Consider the following 15,571-nt stretch of genomic DNA (forward strand, 5'->3'; position numbering starts at 1 on the left):
AGTAGTGTGTTTATGATTGAATTATAATGTTTTCTATTAGCCATATCTATCAATCAATATCTACCTATCAAACTATCTAACAAACTCTGTCACTGTCTTCTGTTTCTTTTCTATCGAACACATCAACCCACCACATCTAATATTAAAGTGATGTACTATATTTTCTTTGAAAATTTGCAATTTCTATTTCATTTCAATTCACTTCACACGTTTCTGTTATCAAGAGTATATAATATATTATTATTAAATTTAATTTATATATATCTATCTAATTCGAATATTGTATGCTTAAAATACTGAAATGTGTATTGAATGTGAACTAGCGTGAGACTATTGTTTTGTCCACAATTTGTCCCATGTGTTAGTCTCCCACTAACACCATAAAATTCGATCAACAAATATAAGAGACAAACCCCATTATCTTTTTCTGTTAGATGTCGACACAGAAGAATCCATATACCCTGTGCTGAACTATTTCAATCATAATATCTAATACTGTTTCACTTCTTGACTTATATCATTTTATATAATATATATATATATTTACACTCACAAAACAGACACTGTTGTATCTTATTTTTATTGTTGTAATTTTGCAAGTGGAAATTGATAGCATTTGCATTATGCATGAGTAGGACCCAACAAATGAGCTGTGAGTAGGGGATTAAAGGATGTAGAGGTGACTATCACCAAACAAGTAATTAACCAACGATTGATCTAAGCCTAAAATCATGTCTAGTAGAATTCTTGCCTTCAAATAACCACTCAACGGTGTCAGTGGCCAACCATTTTTAGCATTTTAATTAATTACTCCGTTTTCGGTTAATAATTTAAAAAGACTATGATCAAGCTCATTAAATATTTAACATATTATTCAAGTTTATCATATTTGATTGTAATTAGTTTGGTGGGCTCTACGATGTTGGGTAAAGAATTACATACAATTAAAATTGTCACGAGAGTTACTGTTTTTAAAAGTTATATCCTCTACTTGTGATTAAAGGTTGTCAATTTATTATTATTAATTATTAATAATATTATAATTATATATATGTTATGTATATAGATAGATGTATGCAGAGAGTTGAGTTAGACAAAAATCCATTCTTAATGCACTCTTGATTCTTGTACAACCCACAAAAACCCATTTTCATTTCGGTTAAATTTGCATGATTCGACAAAATGAAAGAAACCAATAACAATAACAATGATATGTTTATAAGAACAGATCAATTTGATCTCAAAAGTTTAAATGAACAGTTGAATGTCATCTCAAATTAGCTTGCTATTATCAAAACCCTTTTGTAACCCGCCACCCTCACCATTTTTTTTATGGGAACCCATTTTACATCATTGCCCATCCCAACAGTCTTTTTTTTTTCTTCTCTCGTCACTACTGTGTTTCCTTTCTTTGTTGATGTCGAGCAAAACCAAAAACCTCTAAACCGCCACCTTAAACAACCATTTAAACCCATTTAAAAACTGCTGCTGTTATACTACTGTTTCTGCCGTAAAACACACCCAAAACAACCACTATTGTTGCTGCTCTATGGCGTACTTCTGTGCAGCTGTTATGCGATGTTTATTTTCTGTTTCAAACCACAAACAACCACCTCTTGTTTCTTTCGATTATTAAAACCCCACTTTTATCATTTCAACACCCTTTTGATCGTGCAATATAGGGACATATATGGATAGTGTGCGGTATTAAAAATGGGATCCAAACTTTTGACAAAGGTGGTCGACCCTCAATAAAGAAATAGTCCCACTATGCAACTTGCTTTATAATATTTTAGTGTGTCAATTTAAACTAGATCAAAACACAACTTACTTCTTATTATAATAATGATCCTGTACGTGATGTTGCAATATGGGAATCCTTCGTATTTTTCTGTTTTAACGGAGATGATAATGATATTTACACGAGTATGTTAAATGATACATAAATTAGCGATGGGGATGGTATGATGATAATGTTGCTTCTGTAAACAAACAATTGAAACTAGATAGATTGATTTTTTTTTTTGGGCCGGACAATATCATCACACTCACCCATTTATTTATCGGGCCACAGATGGGCCGTTTATGTTCTAAATGAAATTTCATTAAAGATTGCTTCTTGGGCCGAATCAATGATGTAAAAGGTATGATGAGAGTGTTGATGATCATAATGAAAAGATGATGATTCTGTATAGGATAATGATGATGATGAATCGTGGTTATGATGTGATTAAAAATGATGATAATTGGATATAACGATAATGATGATCGATAAGAATAATAATTCGATATTTTGGTTAGAGTGGTATGGTGATGGAACATAAGATGGTATAGATGATGATGTTATTAGATGATAATGATGAAGAGATTAAATAGATTTTTGTTAGAAAGAAGAAGAAGAAAAAGGAAACAGAAATTATAGGTTATATAGACTTAAGTTAGGAGTTAATTCAGAAATATCAAAACAAATCGATGGTTTAGAGGGGTTATCGGGTTAGCGGGACGTCGCGGGTTCAAACTCGGACTTGGGCATTTTTAAGGGTTACTCCTTTGAGGTTCGTGAATCCGAGGCCAACCCTACACTTGTTCAATGACATCATATGTATTTTTACTACAAAATACAGTATAGTGAGTTCATTTGCTCCCTTTTACTCATTACATTTTTGGGCTGAGAATACATGAAATGTTTTAATAACTGTTTTACAATATTTATATGCGTGAGTTTCATTACTCCCTTTTTAAATGCTTTTGCAATATATATTTTTGGGACTGAGAATACATGCGCTGCTTTATAAATGTTTGACGAAATAGACACAAGTACTTAAAACTACATTCTATGGCTGGATTATTAAACCGAATATGCCCCTTTTTAGTCTGGTAATCTAAGAATTAGGGAACAGACACCCTAATTGACGCGAACTCTAAAGATAGATCTATCGGGCCCAACAAGCCCCATCCAAAGTACCGCATGCTTTAGTACTTCGAAATTTATATCATGTCCGAAGGAGGATCCCGGAATGATGGGGATATTCTATATGCATCTTGTGAATGTCGGTTACCAGGTGTTCAATCCATATGAATGATATTTTTGTCTCTATGCATGGGACGTATATTTATGAGAACTAAAAATGAAAATCTTGTGGTCTATTATAATGATGGAAATGAATATTTATGTTAAACTAATGAACTCACCAACCTTTTGGTTGACACTTTAAAGCATGTTTATTCTCAGGTATGAAAGAAACCTTCTGCTGTGCATTTGCTCATATTACAAGAGTCATTCAGGGCATATAGAGGTCAGAACCTTGCAATGGGACCAGCTGTTGAAGATTTCGTCCAGATAGATTAGGACGGGTCACTACAGGTGGTATCAGAGTGGTGGTCTTAGCGAACCAGGTCTAGCATTAGTGTGTTTAACTGATAGTTGTTAGGATGCATTAGTGAGTCTGGACTTCGACCGTGTCTGCATGTCAAGAGTTTTGCTTATAATTTCGTGTCGAAAATTTCCTTCTTATCATTCTTAGGGAATCACTTACTTATCATTCTTAATCTAGACATATCTTACTGCCTGGATTGCATGAATAGTGTATAGACAAAATTCATATCTTAGCATATCTGCTAATTCATATCTTAGCATATCTGTTACTGTAAACTTTGCCTAACATATTCCGTAGATTCCTCCGTAACTTATGGGATTTTAGTATTATATATGCATATGTAAATTATGTATTGCAGGGTACCAATCTACATCCTATAATCTATTTCTTATCGAAAATCCTTCATCGGATCGTACGAGATGAATCCTGCAACCAGTTTGAGTCCCTCAGATTCCGATAGCTATTCCGATAGTTATTCCGACAGCTATTCCGACATGGATTTTCACTCGAGCTCCGAAAGCAGTATAACTGGAATGGATCAACCATTTAGCTATCATCTATTCTGGATGAATTGAGGATGGGTTCGTAGTCGACTTAATCCATGGAGACGCGAAAAAGGCGATCCTTTCCATCAACCAAATTCACCTTTTGGTGAAGAACCTGAAGCACTTACCGGCGAACCTGTTCGAGACACCATTTTCTCTCTCATTTCCAGGGTATCTCGTCATGACTATATACTATCATGAATTTTAGATCTTATTCATCCGCTCGTCCGAACCAACAATCATCCGGTGTAATAGAAGAAGTCAACGAGCTTCGCGCTCGAGTAATCAATTTGGAAAACATGGTGCAAAACCTACCAGCTTCAGCAACAGTACCGTCAACACCAGTACCACCAACAGCAACATCCGCATCCTAAGCCTCAATTTTAGAATCTATTCCACGAGTATCAACATCATATGCACCATAGATACCAAGGAGTACCAACAACAATGAGCGATGAAGTATTGATCCATAACTTCATTAATATTCTGCGAAGAATATGTTGTTCCTAATAGTTTTAGAAATTACTTATTCTAGCTCAAACTGAAAATCATATGAGATTAATATTATATTGACTCATTAAATCCATAATTACATCTGAATAAAATATATATATATATATATATATATATATATATATATATATATATATATATATATATATATATATATATATATATATATATATATATGTATATTTTCATAAAGATTGTGATTAAAAATTCTTTCGTATAAACTGTTAATGATGAAAATATTTTAACGGGTAAGTAATACCCGAGGAATATTTAGTTTCACATTAATAAGTTACACTGTACATTCTTCGAATCTGATTCAACAGTCATTTACTATCCTACTTACATCCACAGATATACGAATCCGTTCACCATAGAATAACCATTTTTATTTATCAGAATCCAACAAGTGGCATAATGAAGAAAACATTGGACAATTAAAATGAATTAAAATATTGATTAAAACATATGAAACTAAACAATTCTTCAAGTTTGCCACTTGATTTCATCTTAAACCTCTTTTGTATCTTGACGATTACAATCTGCGATTCAAACCTTTCATAATTCTTGAAAACACTTCAATCGATAGGATGAACCAACCACACTTCATCTACGGAAGGAAAGATTTATGCATATAGTTATGCACCTGAAAAACTCTCGGAACCTGAATAAACGTTTAACACATAGCTGTGCTAATTCCTTTAGCGTTATTATTACCAAAAATAACTTTGCAACTCCTGTTCGAGATAGCCAATTTTGTCACAGCTCCAGCAAGCCAACTTTGACTTTTCATTCGAAACAACATTATTAACACCTTGATATATATGCGTGCTCATTTATTGTTACCAGTGAACCTTTTATATTCCACCATATTACCATCAGCCTTTAATCATCTAAAAACACAATTCTCCTGAAAACACCACGGATTGATAATCGACGATTCAGATATGGCTGCATTAAATGCACACGAAGCAATAAAATTGTAGATGGCCTAAATGACCAAGAGTTTGATGATAAAGAATGGAGTGTTGGGAACGCTAGATAGAAAATTTAGTACTGAAAAACGGATTGAACTAACCATGAAGGAGACCAAGGACAAATACAAGGACCAAACCATATATTCAAAGAATCCAGGTAATTCTGGATCCGATGAAATCTTTAGAGAATATCTTGCTCCGAAGTCATATTAAAATCTTGCGGAAAATTTTTCTTCATCAACTTTCGAACTTAGAAATTCCAAAATATCATCATAAATATCTTCGATATTTCTGAGGATATTTTCATAAATATTCTTGTCCGAAATTATCTACCTCTTCGTGTTTTCTATATTTCATTATATTAAAAACTTCTGTAAAATCTAGGTATAAATTATGAATGAATGGTGGAGAAGTGTTGGGAATTGAAGCATGGGTTAGTATAATATAATGACGCCCGGCCAACGTGATTATATTACAGTAAGTCATGCTGAGTTTCTAATAGAACGTGATGATGGTTCACAGATCATGCCCTCATCATGTACCATGTTACATAACTCTTTTATTCTACTTAACCTCCGAACATATCAAGAAAAATATATTCTTGATAGTTCTATCTTCTGTAATTCTGGTAATTTAACCAATCAAATCATACTATTATAATTCTTCTGCTTAGTATATTATGATCATTCAAAAATTTCATACATATGAATTCTTGACCATTATTCGCTTGACTTGGAGTCGGGAAGAGAAAACAAGAGCATGGAACTCTGAAATATAAGGGAGAAGATAAAGCCCGATAACAACACATAAATTACAAACTGTGTATGTCAATGTTTATCGCAACATAAAGACACGGGATAATGAAAAATACTATAACCCCAAGGTAATAGTAGAAGTGAATAGATTCCTCCGGCGGTAAATGGAAAAGAAGAATGATAGATGCGATAGTTAGGAAAATATCAAGAATCAGAACTTGATGGAGCATTTCCACAATCTTTTGGATGTATGAACTAAGGAAGAAAGTATAGGAATGGTGAAAATAATGGAACGGAAGAACTTAATTTATAATGGAAATATCCGACAGCACAATCGAAGCAGATGATCACATTTAATTATAGAGATCTTAATCTCCTTATTCGCTGAAGAATCAAATCTCTTAGATTTCGAAGATTTTCTTTAAATCCCCTAAATTCTGAAATTCAACCAAGACAACGTCAAAAGTTAAGACGCACCTTATGTTCTAAATTCAACTATGACTACGTCAAAAGTTAAGACGAAACTTTTCACTCTTTTGTGATAGCTTCACTCGTACGCTTCGAGTAATCGAATTGTCTTATTCATTTTACTCAACGGTGATAAAACTTTATTATCAACTCATAATCGTCATGAAAACATTTTTATTGTTAGCCATGATGACCTCGATGAAATTTCGGGACGAAATTTCTTTAACGGGTAGGTAATGTGATGACCCGGAAATTTTCGACCAAATTTAAACTTAATCTTTATATGAATTCGACACGATAATCAAAGTCTGTTAGGTTGAGTCTCAAAAATTTTGAACTATTTTCATGAATTCAATTGACCCTTCGACTGCTCTCGACGATTCACGAACAATTACTTGAAAGTAAACATGTATATATGTTTATATATGAATATATAATAACTTAAAATAATAATATACGATTTAATCGTTAGAACTGAAAATATAAAATAATACACGATATAATATCTCCAATAAAACTGTCGGTAAGATATCTAATTAGATGCACGTTTATTAATATTGTTATATTATATATTTACAATCTCAATAGATTGAATCCGTGACTTACATTAAGTTTACTATTTGACTCTTGTACCTGATTGAACGATTGAAGTAGTGTGTTTATGATTGAATTATAATGTTTTCTATTAGCCATATTTATCAATCAATATCTACCTATCAAACCATCTAACAACTCTGTCACTGTCTTCTGTTTCTTTTCTATCGAACACATCAACCCACCACATCTAATATTAAAGTGATGTACTATACTTTCTCTGAAAATTTGCAATTTCTATTTCATATAAATTCACTTCACATGTTTCTATTATCAAGAGTATATAATATATTATTATTAAATTTAATATTATATATATCTATCTAATTCGAATATTGTATGCTTAAAATACTGAAATGTGTATTGAATGTGAACTAGCGTGAGACTATTGTTTTGTCCACAATTTGTCCCATGTGTTAGTCTCCCACTAACACCATAAAATTCGTTCAACAAATTTAAGAGACAAACCCCATTATCTTTTTCTGTTAGATGTCGACACAGAAGAATCCATATACCCTGTGCTGAACTATTTCAATCATAATATCTAATACTGTTTCACTTCTTGACTTATATATATATATATATATATATATATATATATATATAATATATATATATAATATATATATATATTTACACTCACAAAACAGACACTGTGGGTGTTGTATCTTATTTTTATTGTTGTAATTTTGCAAGTGGAAAGTGATAGCATTTGCATTATGCATGAGTAGGACCCAACAAATGAGCTGTGAGTAGGGGATTAAAGGATGTAGAGGTGACTATCACCAAACAAGTAATTAACCAACGATTGATCTAAGCCTAAAATCATGTCTAGTAGAATTCTAGCCTTCAAATAACCACTCAACGGTGTCAGTGGCCAACCATTTTTAGCATTTTAATTAAGTACTCCGTTTTCGATTAATAATTTTAAAAGACTATGATCAAGCTCATTAAATATTTAACATATTATTCAAGTTTATCATATTTGATTGTAATTAGTTTGGTTGGTGGGCTCTACGATGTTGGGTAAAGAATTACATACAATTAAAATTGTTAAGAGAGTTACTGTTTTTAAAAGTTATATCCTCCACTTGTGATTAAAGGTTGTCAATTTATTATTATTAATTATTAATAATATTATAATTATATATATGTTATGTATATAGATAGATGTATGCAGAGAGTTGAGTTAGACAAAAATCCATTCTTAATTCACTCTTGATTCTTGTACAACCCACAAAAACCCATTTTCATTTCGGTTAAATTTGCATGATTCGACAAAATGAAAGAAACCAATAATAATAACAATGATATGTTTATAAGAATAGATCAATTTGATCTCAAAAGTTTAAATGAACAGTTGAACGTCATCTCAAATTAGCTTGCTATTATCGAAACCCTTTTGTAACCCGCCACCCTTACCATTTTTTTTATGGGAAACCATTTAACATCATTGCCCATCCCAACAGTCTTTTTTTTCCTTCTCTCGTCACTACTGTGTTTCCTTTCTTTGTTGATGTCGAGCAAAACCAAAAACCTCTAAACCGCCACCTTAAACAACCATTTAAACCAATTTAAAAACTGCTGCTGTTATACTACTGTTTCTACCGTAAAACACACCCAAAACAACCACTATTGTTGCTGCTATATGGCGTGCTTCTGTACAGCTGTTATGCAATGTTTATTTTCTGTTTCAAACATCAAACAACCACCTCTTGTTTCTTTCGATTATTAAAACCCCACTTTTATCATTTCAACACCCTTTTGATCGTGCAATATTGGGACATATATGGATAGTGTGCGGTATTAAAAAAGGGATCCAAACTTTTGACAATGGTGGTCGACCCTTATTAAAGAAATAGCCCCACTATTCAACTTGCTTTATAATATTTTAGTGTGTCAATTTAAACTAGATCAAAACACAACCCACTTCCTATTATAATAATGATCCTGTACGTGATGTTGCAATATGGGAATCCTTCGTATTTTTCTGTTTTAATGGAGATGATAATGATATTTACATGAGTATGTTAAATGATACATAAATTAGCGATGGGGATGGCATGATGATAATGTTGCTTCTGTAAACAAACAATTGAAACTAGATAGATTGGTTATTTTTTTTGGGCCGGACAATATCATCACACTCACCCATTTATTTATCGGGCCACAGATGGGCCGTTTATGTTCTAAATGAAATTTCATTAAAGGTTGCTTCTTGGGCCGAATGAATGATGTAAAAGGTATGATGAGAGTGTTGATGATCATAATGAAAAGATGATGATTCTGTATAGGATAATGATGATGATGAATCGTGGTTATGATGTGATTAAAAATGATGATAATAGGATATAACGATAATGATGATCGATAAGAATAATAATTCGATATTTTAGTTAGAGTTGTATGGTGATGGAACATAAGATGGTATAGATGATGATGTTATTAGATGATAATGATGAAGAGATTAAATAGATTTTTATTAGAAAGAAGAAGAAGAAAAATGAAACAGAAATTACGGGTTATATAGACTTAAGTTAGGAGTTAATTCATAAATATCAAAACAAATCGATGGTTTAGAGGGGTTATCGATTTAGCGGGACGTCGCGAGTTCAAACTCGGACTTGGGCATTTTTAAGGGTTACTCCTTTGAGGTTCGTGAATCCGAGGCCAACCCTACACTTGTTCAATGACGTCATATGTATTTTTACTACAAAATACAGTATAGTGAGTTCATTTTCTCCCTTTTAATCATTACATTTTTGGGCTGAGAATACATGAAATGTTTTAATAACTGTTTTACAATATTTATATGCATGAGTTTCATTACTCCCTTTTTAAATGCTTTTGCAATATATATTTTTGGGACTGAGAATACATGCGCTGCTTTATAAATGTTTGACGAAATAGACACAAGTACTTAAAACTACATTCTATGGCTGGATTATTAAACTGAATATGCCCCTTTTTAGTTTGGTAATCTAAGAATTAGGGAACAGACACCCTAATTGACGCGAACTCTAAAGATAGATCTATCGGGCCTAACAACCCCCATCCAAAGTACCGGATGCTTTAGTACTTTGAAATTTATATCATGTCCGAAGGAGGATCCCGGAATGATGGGGATATTCTATATGCATCTTGTGAATGTCGGTTACCAGGTGTTCAATCCATATGAATGATATTTTTGTCTCTATGCATGGGACGTATATTTATGAGAACTAAAAATGAAAATCTTGTGGTCTATTATAATGATGGAAATGAATATTTATGTTAAACTAATGAACTCACCAACCTTTTGGTTGACACTTTAAAGCATGTTTATTCTCAGGTATGAAAGAAACCTTCTGCTGTGTATTTGCTCATATTACATGGAGTCATTCAGGGCATATAGAGGTTAGAACCTTGCAATGGGACCAGCTGTTGAAGACTTCGTCCAGATGGATTAGGACGGGTCACTACATTAATTGTCGCGTGATTTTCTTTAGATTTAGCTTTGTGGTGAATTGGTAAAAGTCGAAACCTTTTTGGTTTTTAAAGTCAACACGGTTGATTTAGACTTAACCTTATGACGCACAAATATGTTTGAAAGAATATCACTATTTTAAATTGTAGATTTAATTGTTATGGCTTGAATATTTATTATAATTGTTGATTGTTATGTTCCATGGTTATACACATGCATTATAACCATGGACAAGCCATATATAGGTTTTAATAATGTAGTTATTAAAATTGTGATTGCATACATAGCCCGTAATGCCCCGACCTATGTGTTTGATTATATGTGATTGTTGTGATTGTTGATTACGGCAATATTATGTCATGTTGATTATTTATTTTATTAGAAAGACCATTTTGAAGCCAAAGCTGTATTATATTTATTTTATATTTTCATAGTATTGTATTTAAATTTATTCTAAATTGTAAAAGTATAAGATTAGTTGTACTTTTCAATTTTAAATAAATATAATAAAATGAAGATTAAAGATAAAGATGCAACATTGATTTTGACTTAGAAGATGGCGAACAGGTCAAGTTGCCAATGATGAGGTTTGTCAGGTTTCACTTGATTCTTGAATTAAGTGGGAGCTACGATATTACCCTTAGTTTGACCTCTTGATCTCCTGTCGGCTCATTGGATCAAGCGTAGGATTTTTGGGCTAGGCTATGTGTGTGTGATGCATGGTTGTGTTTTAATTTTGCATTTATATATAATTGTTGATTAGAATATATATGCTAAATGTTTTTGATGAAAACATTAAATAAAACCGGTAATGAGTTTCAAATATTAAAATTGATGATTTTAAAAGGTTAAACTCTAACGAGTTTAAAGTTAAATAATTTTGAGACTTAAGTTATATATGTTTTTGATGAAAACATTAAATAAAACTCTAAACGAGTTTCAAAGATTAAAATTGATGATTTTAAAATAAGTTAAACTACTCTAACGAGTTTAATGTTAAATGATTTTGAAAGTCAAATAATATATATGGACGACATCTTTTAAAACTGTTTTAAAACGATACACGTTTGTATATTTGTTATTTTTATATCCTATAAATTAAATAACAAATTAGATCACAAACATAATCGACATATACAATTGGAAATTTTTTTAACTAATAGTGTAGCGAATCTTGTGTGCATGCATAATTCGTTGACACAAATTTTTTCCAAAATACCCGTCAAATTTAAGTCATGTCATCCAATAAGCTTGCAAACACTCCTCGTTATTTTTCTGATCTAGTGAGACTAGGCTGAATTATAGCCACGAGTTGGATTTTTCGATCTAGTGAGACTAGCGTGAATTTTCACTGTTTTCAAATTGGAAGACTTAATCGCATTCACGGTGAGACCTGAGTTTGAGGCAAGGATGGGACAAACACGCCAGTAGATAACAGTAGTTTGTTGGACTGCATATATCTCTAGCTCCCATAAAGATCTAAGAGTTGTACTTGTAATGCAATTGGTACCCGTTACCTACCAATAGACTCCATAACTGCTAGCTGATCAACATATGTGGTTATGGAACCTCTATGTGGATCTTAGGCTTTCGTAAAATTAATTATTTTTGAAAAATATTATAAAAAAACTTGGGTAGTTTATTTATTAAAGTTCAATATCGAAAATACTAAATTGATTCTTATATCTGTTGTAGATGTCAAATAATCAAAATGTAAACCAAAACACACTTCCTTCTTTGTTGGAGAAGGATAAACTCAATGTTCAAACTTCCTAGACTGGCACTGCAACCTGAGAATTGTTCTCAAGCATAATTGGAAGTTGAATAAAGTTTAGAAACCATATCCTTTCTTCCTGTTGTGGGAGTTGCTGCTGCTCAGCAAAATGATTATCGAATGTTGTTCGATGATTAGGAAGAAATAGGATTGCAGGGTGAAAAAGAATAAGCCGAATACTTTGTGGAAGAAAAATAATAAATCATTTGCTATGAAAAATATTCCACCTTTCAAGAAGGAAAGCCCAACAAAAGACGCCGAATGTTTCCATTGTGGAAAGGTTGGCAATTGGAGAAGGAATTTGTGACGACCCGAAAATTTTCGACCAAATTTAAAATTAATCTTTATATGGTTTCGACATGACAAGCAAAGTATATATAATCGAATCTCAAAATTTTTGAACTGTTTAAATGGATTCATTTGACCTTTGACTATTCCCCGACGATTCACGAACAACTATTTGTAACCAACTATATATATATATATATATATATATATATATATATATATATATATATATATAATTATAAATGCAAGTATTAGAAATTATAAAATGTTATAAAAATATATAAGCCAATTATATTTAATATGCAAAAACATACTATATAATGTAATTATATTAAAATGTATAAATAATAAACATATGTTATCATATAATATATGGTATAATTATAATATATTAATATGATGATTGTAACTACAAATATGATTGTTATACTAATATAAATATTAATACTAATATTAATATTAAAAATTTAGTGATAGTATTATTATTATTATTTTTAGACAATATATGAAGATAAAAATTGATACATATAAATTGTTATGATACTATTGTTACAAATATTTTTGTTATCAATGTTAATATCATTGTTATGTTATAATGAGTAGTAAAATTTTGATTAAGATTAAGATTATTATTATTATTATTATTATTATTATTATTATTATTATTATTATTATTATTATTATTATTATTATTATTATTATTATTATTATTATTATTTACCATTATCATTAAAATCACTATTTTTAATATTATTAGAAAATAATACAATTAATTATTTGTATCATTAAAGAATAATATTATTATCATTCTTATAGATTATTATTAACAAACTTATTAAAAAGTATCATGTTAGTTATTATTAAGATCCTCATATTATTATCATTATTTTTCTTATTTATTATCATAAGTATTTTATTAATAATAATTAATATAATTATTATTAAGAAGTATTAATATTATTACTAATATATTATTACTTTTATTATCATTTTTTTATATATTATTGATAACAATATTATTATTATTATTAATATATTAATTATTAATATTAAGGATATAATATAAATATAGAATATTACGCGTAATTGTTTAACAGATCACTATCACTCTTTTTTTTTGCTCCTTTTCTTCTTGCTCGTGAAGAGCTGTCGACCCATTCTTTCACTGCAAAACAAACTCTCGATCGATAATTGTTGATGCAGCAATCACAACTGTTACACTAGAAATCCTTTATTGTTAACTAAAAACCAACAGGTTTTTCATATGTATTTTTTTTTCATAAACTTGAATCCATTTATCAATCGAATTAATTCGGACCAAATTGAAGAAAAGTAGAAATGAAGATCTCTTCCTCTTTATGTCGTGAGTATGTATGTACAATCTTAAAATCTAATTCGATAAAACAAATATGAATTTTCGAGGTCAAAGTTTAGTTTCAAAAAGTCAACAGGTTTGTTCATCAAGAAATTGGAATCAGTTTTAATGTTTCTGTTGAAGTTATTGATCCCTAAAGTTTATATACTCGATTTGCAAACTAATTTGTGTAGAAAATTTTACTTAAAACAGTCTCAATGTTGAAATCGAATATTTTGTTCTTCATTTTTTTTAAACAGCGGCTGCTGTTTTACTTGTATTTTTTTTGTTTGATTGTTTGCTATTAATTTGGAAATCCATGAGGGTTGAATAAGTTTCAATTAACATACCTAAAGATAACGAATTACTGCACGTTTATGATTATTTGGGGTCGATTAATTGAAACTGATGAAGGAGAAGAAGGAGAACTGGTTAACGGGTTAAATATTATAGATATCGATTTATAATCAGAAAAATAAAAATGGATGGATGGTTAAGTGTATTGTTGGGGAGCGAGAGGTTGAGGGTTCGAACCCGGGCTATGGCATTTTTTTTTGGGAAGCTTGTTCTTCAAAGGTTGTACATTATTATTATTATTATTATTATTATTATTATTATTATTATTATTATTATTATTATTATTATTATTATTATTATTGTTATTATTATTATTATTATTATTATTATCATTAATAAAATTAATATTATTATCATTATTACTAGTATTATATTATTTGTAGTTTATAAGTATTATTATTATTGTTAATATTATCATTTTTATAGTTATTATTAGTATTATCATTTAGGTTATTATTAGTAGAATCATTTTGATTAAAATCAATATTGTTATTATTATTATTATCATTAATATTATAATTTTTTTTCTTCTAAAACTATCATTTTTAGCATTATTATGAAAAGTATCATTTTAGAAAAAGTATTATTTTTATTAAAAATTATTATTATCAATATTATTAATATAACATTTTTAGTAAAACTATCATTTTTATCACTATTAGGATTATTATTATTCTCATTATTATTATTAGTATTATTTTTAGAGACATTATTATTATTATTATTTTTATTATTATTATTATTATTATTATTATTATTATTATTACTATAATTAATATTATTATCAATATTATTTTTTTTAATATTATCATTATAATCAAATGCAACCTTTATTACTATTATTGATATAAAAATATATTTATAGCAATATTACATATAAGTATGTATTAATGATATTAACATTTTTAGCAAATTGTATTTTTAATATAATACTAATTATATTTATGAGAAATAGAAATGAAAATCTTGTGGTCTATTAAAATTATGAAATAATTATTTATAATAAACTAATAAACTCACCAACCTTTTGGTTGACACTTTAAAGCATGTTTATTCTCAGGTATTAAAGAAATCTTCCGCTGTACATTAACTCATTTTAAGGATAT

Source organism: Rutidosis leptorrhynchoides, chromosome 2 (assembly GCF_046630445.1).
Source record: "Rutidosis leptorrhynchoides isolate AG116_Rl617_1_P2 chromosome 2, CSIRO_AGI_Rlap_v1, whole genome shotgun sequence".
Classification (NCBI taxonomy): domain Eukaryota; kingdom Viridiplantae; phylum Streptophyta; class Magnoliopsida; order Asterales; family Asteraceae; genus Rutidosis; species Rutidosis leptorrhynchoides.